Source organism: Anomalospiza imberbis, chromosome 2 (assembly GCF_031753505.1).
Source record: "Anomalospiza imberbis isolate Cuckoo-Finch-1a 21T00152 chromosome 2, ASM3175350v1, whole genome shotgun sequence".
Lineage (NCBI taxonomy): Eukaryota > Metazoa > Chordata > Aves > Passeriformes > Viduidae > Anomalospiza > Anomalospiza imberbis.
The window spans coordinates 7,855,243-7,861,242 of record NC_089682.1 but is presented as its reverse complement, the minus strand read 5'-3'; positions in this window follow the sequence as shown (position 1 = coordinate 7,861,242).

The following is a 6,000-nucleotide window of genomic DNA, read 5'->3' as shown; positions in this document are numbered from 1 at the left end:
TGCCTTGCCTAGAGCCAGACAGAAGAGGCGTTCTGGGAGCAGTAGGAAGTGTCTTGTACAAACCTTGTGCTGCACCGTGGTGCTGCAGTGGCAGAAGGCAAAGTGGAAGGATCCCCGCTGCTTCCTCCTGCAGGATTCCTGCTCTCCTTGCAGGTGGTCTGGTGAGGAAGATGACACCAAACTGCTCTTTAGAGCTCAGTGCATTTTCTCCTGGCTGGCAGCTGGGGTCAGAGTGAGCTGTGTGTGCCCTCTGTGCCATTCCAGGTGTCCCTGTCCCTGCCTTCCAGTGGGGTTGCCGTATCAGCACAGTCCTTTGGCTGACACTTCCCCTCCGTTCCAGACTGCAGGAAGGGCTTTAACCCAGCCTGAGCACTGTCACTTTTCACACTTAGAACTTCCTAAGGTTCTTACCATAAATTTCCTTTTCTTTCTAAGGTATAAAAGTCTCCTCCAAGCTTTAAGTGTCCAGTAAACATTCCTGTGTCATTTTTTCACAAGAGCAAGTGCACAGCCCCACCCCTGCAGTGTCTGTTAGGGGTAGGCTGTGCCTGGAAGTGTGTTGACAAGAGATTCCAGCCATTAAATTCAGACATCCCCATCCTGCACTCTGATTTTCTAATGCAAGTTGTGGTGGATCCATGGATTTCAGCAGCATTTGTGTGAGCTCAGTTGATTTCAGCACTGTAAGAGTGGAAGTTGGGGTCAAGCCAGCTCAGTCAGTGGGTGGCACAGAAGACAGAGCTCTTGTTTGCAGACAAATCAAAACAAGCACGGGGGAACCAGTTTCTGAAGGAGAAAAACACTCCTGAGTAAGGGCTAACTTTTAATCAGATTTTTAAATACCCAACTCGGTATTTTAGCTTTAGAACTCCTCGAAGCCACTTTTTGATAATAAAACTGACCTTCAGGCTGTTTCCTTGGAAGAATTTAATATAGCCTTAAATCATATCAGCACAATTCTGAAATGACAGGGTCATTGTTCAGTGGTCAAAATAATGTGTAAAAAAATGTCTTCTAGTTTTTAACCATTAGATGACCTTGAATAATGAAAACAAAAGGAAAAAGGTTCTATGACTTCATCCACAATCTGACCATAGCAAAACATCCAGTGCAGGAAAATAAGATCATTCCCTTCTCTGTTTCTGTAGTATTCAAAGTGTCTGATAATTTGTTCTTAATTTGCAACTGCTATTCCAATAAGTTGGTGTTTTTTGCCCAAAGTGGTATGAGCTGCACAGTCTGCATTTGCAGTGATGTCCCCTTTAGTCCACACCAGAGCAAAATGTTTAAATATTTGATTTTCCCCTATAAGCCGTTCCCTGATCCACATTTCTGTTGTGGAGATGTGCTGTTCCTGTTTTCATACAATGCCCAGGGCTGGATGAATGCTTTCCAAGTGTGGTTTCACCTGAGCCATTAAGTGAGCAGTTCTGTTCCTTTGCTGTAGTGATACCTCTGTAGGTGCAGCTTTTAAAGGTATTGGCCTTTTTTGTAGCTTTATTTATTGAAATGCTGCTCAGTTCTTGTCCCTCACTCTTAAATTCCTGTCCATCATTTCTTGCAATTCTTTCTTACAGAGTTGTTCACTCTGGATTGCAAGGATCATTTTTATATTCAATATTTTTGTATTTTCTTGGAATCAAATCCCTTCACTTGCCATGATGGTTGTTTACCTCCTGTTTTTACCTACACCTGCTGTCCTGCTGTTTGCTGCTGCAAGAAAAAAAAAAAACAAACCACATTTGCCAGGCAGCCTGGAGCCTTTCACAGTGCAGTAGCAGCAGCCACAGCCTTGACCAGGTGGGCTTTGTCATCTCTTAAATCTCATTTATGTGGGGTAGGAAAGCTTTGTGCTACTGATAGCAGTCTGGACTTCTAATAGGTTGTAGCTTAATGGTTTTCTTTGGTTGGTTGTAGTTTGGGGTATTTTCTCCCTTCATTTTCTATATTGAACCATTATTCTACAGGTGAATAAAAGCAGTAGGTTTTGCTGGAATCTATTCTGGAAAAGAAGGCAGATTGAAAAGTTGGACACTTAATATACTTGATTGTATTTAAATATCTGGTAGGTGCTTTAAAGTCCTCAGAAGGTCTTCTGGAAGCAAATTCCAAAGCTTAGAAATGTGAAGATTATTTCTTCAGGACTTACTGATACTCACCAATTCTATCTGCCTGCCCTGTGCGTGACTAGGACAGGTGAAATAGCAGAAATGGGAATATTTTGCTGAAGGGAGAGGTCATGTTGTGTGAAATCCCTGGGGAACTGGAGATGTGCTTTTCCTGGCCTCACACGCCCCTCTGGCAGCAGCTGCTGAGCCTTCGCGTGGGACCTGTCCTGAACCACGGGGCTCCCCAGGCACCAGGAGCTGTTCCGAGCAGGAACTTCAGATTAAGTAGCATGTAAAGCATTTTCTATTCTTCTTCTTCTCTAAGACCTGTACCAAGTCTAATCCTCTGAGCAAACAAAGCCAGGGAGTGGGCTGAGCGAGGGCCTTCGCAAGCTGCTTCTGTGAATACTGTCTACCTCTTGTCGTTCATTGCAGCGGCTCCGCCGGGAGCGGCTGCGGCCGTGTGAGAGCCGCCCTGGGCCAGGCCAGGGTGCACAAATACCTGGTGGGGCTGTTTGCTGGGCAGGCACGGGCAGTCCCTGCCTCCCTGGGGATAAATGGAATCGTTTGAGGTACCTGTGTTTGCATCCAAGTGAAGGAACTGGCGTTTTTCAGGTGGCACCGTGAGGACTCACAAACGTTTCTCCTCAGCCTCTCGTGCTGCCTCCCGTGTGAAGTAGCATCAAACCCTCTCACAATTAATGTTCAAATAACGCAGCAGTCGCAGGGAGGGACTTGGTTTTCCAGCGGTGTTGGTGAGGGTTTAGAAAGGGAAATGTGGGAATGTGAAAAGCCAGGATTCTGCAGATCTAATCTAGAACAAAAAAATGTTACTGATTGCTACTGTGGTTGTGTGTAAGACTGAAATGCTGAAAGAGAACTGTAACCCTCCCACTCCGAGTCTGAGAGACACCTGGCATTGGCATTCTGAACACTTCTGCAACCTGAACCAAAAACCTGCTGTGGGAATGTAGACTTACCATAGAGCTGTGGAAGAAAACTTCAATCGTGTCACTTCTCTCGGTCTTCAGAGCAGTCAACATGGTTTTGATGTAGGTTTTAGATTATGTATATATAAATCTGATTGAAGTACCAACAGCAAACCATAAATAAAATGTGGACTTAATTGAAGAACGGGCTAGTGGAGGCCTCTTGTGTTGAATTATTAAAATAACAATATAACCAAGTTGTTGGTGGAGGAGACTCGCTGTGAAGAAGGCAGGGAAATAAAGCTCAAATTGAGCCAGGTTTGCTGCTGCCTTTGCACCTCCTGTAGCACCCACAGAGTGGTTTGATGGTGCTCGGGTGGCTGGAGAGAAGCTGGGAACGCTCCTGGCATCGCCTTCATGCCTGTGAGGGCCAGAGGCTCTGGGAGCGGCTGCTGCTCCAGGGACAGTGTCCTGTCACGCTGGGGAGCTGCTGTGACCCCTGTGCCTGCCACGTGCCCCTTGCTTTGCTCTGCCAGAGCAAGGGCCATCTCCCAGAGGAACATGAGGTGGGTCCAACGGAGAGCTACTGGAAACCTCCGGTTCCCCAAGTTTGCTCTTAAAGATATGCAAATGAAAGTGGAAAACAGTGGCAAATTTCTGGGAATTTGTGGTACTAACATGAAATAAAACAATTTAAGAAGGAAAATATGGAAGCAGGTGACACAAGAGGTTCCAGCTTGGCATGAGGAAGAACTTATTACAGTGAAGGTGGCAGAGCTCTGGAACAGCTGTGAAGTCTCCCTCTCTGGAGACATTCCAGACCCACCCGGATGCATTCCTGTGTCACCTGCTCCAGGTGACCCTGCCTTGGCAGGGGGATGGACTGGGTGATCTCCAGGGGTCCCTCCAACCCTGACAATTCTGTGATTCTGTAACACCTGAGTTTATCCTTGGTCTGTTAGTCAATGTCACCCATCTGAGTGGATGTGAGTGTGAATTCTCTGGACATCGACACGGTGGCAAAACTGAGAATTTAGGGTACACTTTGGATGCATCCCAACAGATCACAGGGGGTGGGGGATTGCTGTAAACTGTGAGAAGAAAGCTTTTGATGAAGACAGCAAAAATGTAAAACAACTCCCACAAATGTTCCTGTTCTCACATTTCTCTCTGAGAATTTGTAAATGCCACAGGACAAAAAAAAGCCATTTTTAAATTTAACCTCTGTGGAGGCTGTAATGATTTATTGATCACCCAACTCCCTGAAACCTTTTAGAATTTGGGCTCCTGTGGTTTTTACATTAGCTGAAAATACAGCCTGAAGCATTTCCCTCGGATTTGATAGATACTTACCTGGTAACTTCAGCAAAACAGTTGGGATCATTATCTTGCTGCTGGAGCTTGTTTCCCTCTCTTCTTTTTGCAGAAACTCCCTGCATGGGTTTGCTCCGGCCTTTTTTCACCTCACACTGTTTCCTTGCGTCTCCCTCTGCAGTTCTTCCCTGCCTGCCCCAGTGTGGAGCAGGCTGTGGATCCTGCAGAACTGCTCCCCTTTCTGGTTTCTCAGGGCTGGGCAGTCCGGGTGGGAGGTGGTGCTGTGGAAAGCCGCGGGGCTGTGACCCCCCGGGTGAAGAGACCCTCCCTGCTGCTTCCACGGAGGTGTTGGCAGGGGACAGTGATGCTAATGAGGGTTCTGTTACTGGGAGGAATTTGTGATACCTGTCCATGTTTAGGTGGCACTTGGTGCTTCTTGACACACCCTTTAAAAAGTATAAAGAAAATGCTGTTTGCTCTTTCAGTAGATGGAAATTTGAAGCCCTTCAAAGGAAGGCTTTAGTGCTTCACTGGTACGTATCTTTTTTTTCCCTTCTTTCTTTTTTTAAAATTTTATTTATTTTTGTTTTTTCATTTAGCAAACAAAGCCGTATACTGGAAATAACCTCTGAGAATTCTGCAGGAATGCTTAACGTCTTTCTTTAAAACAGTTTGCTTCAAGATTTCTGTAACTGTGCTAATCTTTATGTGAGGGGGTTTAATAATATAATAATCATTATTGTTATTGTTTTACTAATGAGCATGGCTGGGGTTTTTAAGTTTGACTGTATCTATAGTAGCTCATGTCTTCTCTACGGTATTAGGGTTGGGAATTGAGATGCTCCTCCATGAAGTGAAGTATCCTGGATATAAACCCTATAAGCAAATCAACTGGGTATTCTGTCATGCTGCTAAAACAGTTGGTTTGAGCAGGAGGTTGCTGATTATGATACACAATTAAAGCATAATTACAACACATTACATAATTACTCCCACAGCAGGGGGCTTGGAACTAGATGATCTTCCAGGTCCTTTCAGCCCCAAGCCAGCCTATGATTCCGTACAATGAGCTGTGGGGGTAGAAGAAGGGCAAGACCACAGAAGGAAGCTGTGCTTTCTACTGAATGTGGTTTGCGTTTATTTTGCTTCATTTTACATTTGAAAGTGTTTTTGTGCTGGAGCTGCCTCAGTCCAGCCGGGACTCCTGGCCACCTCACGGCCAGGTTTGTGCTTTTTTGTGCTTTCAGGTGCTCGGCAGCTCCAGCTCCTCTGCACTGTCCCTGGCCGGGTTAATTCCTCGTTTCTGCAGTGCAGATTCGGAGGGAGCCTGGGCCCCGCTCAGCTGAACCTGCTGCCTGCTCAGCCCACGCAGAGGACAGCGACTGCCTTAACTTCAGCCCCCTGTTCATTTTCTCTTCAGTGCTTTCACAGATCCTCCCAGCCTGAAGTTAAGCTTGTTAGGAATTCACCTGTATATTTTTATAGGTATTTTTAAAATTCTTATTGCATTGTTAATTGTCTTAACTTCCCCTGTCGTGTAAACTGCTGGAGTTCACCTCTATTCTACAGCTTGAATTAGACCTTTGGTTTAGAAAATATATTTCAGTTTACTTAAGTTTTTCATTGAAGGTTCTTTTCTTTACAGCCTT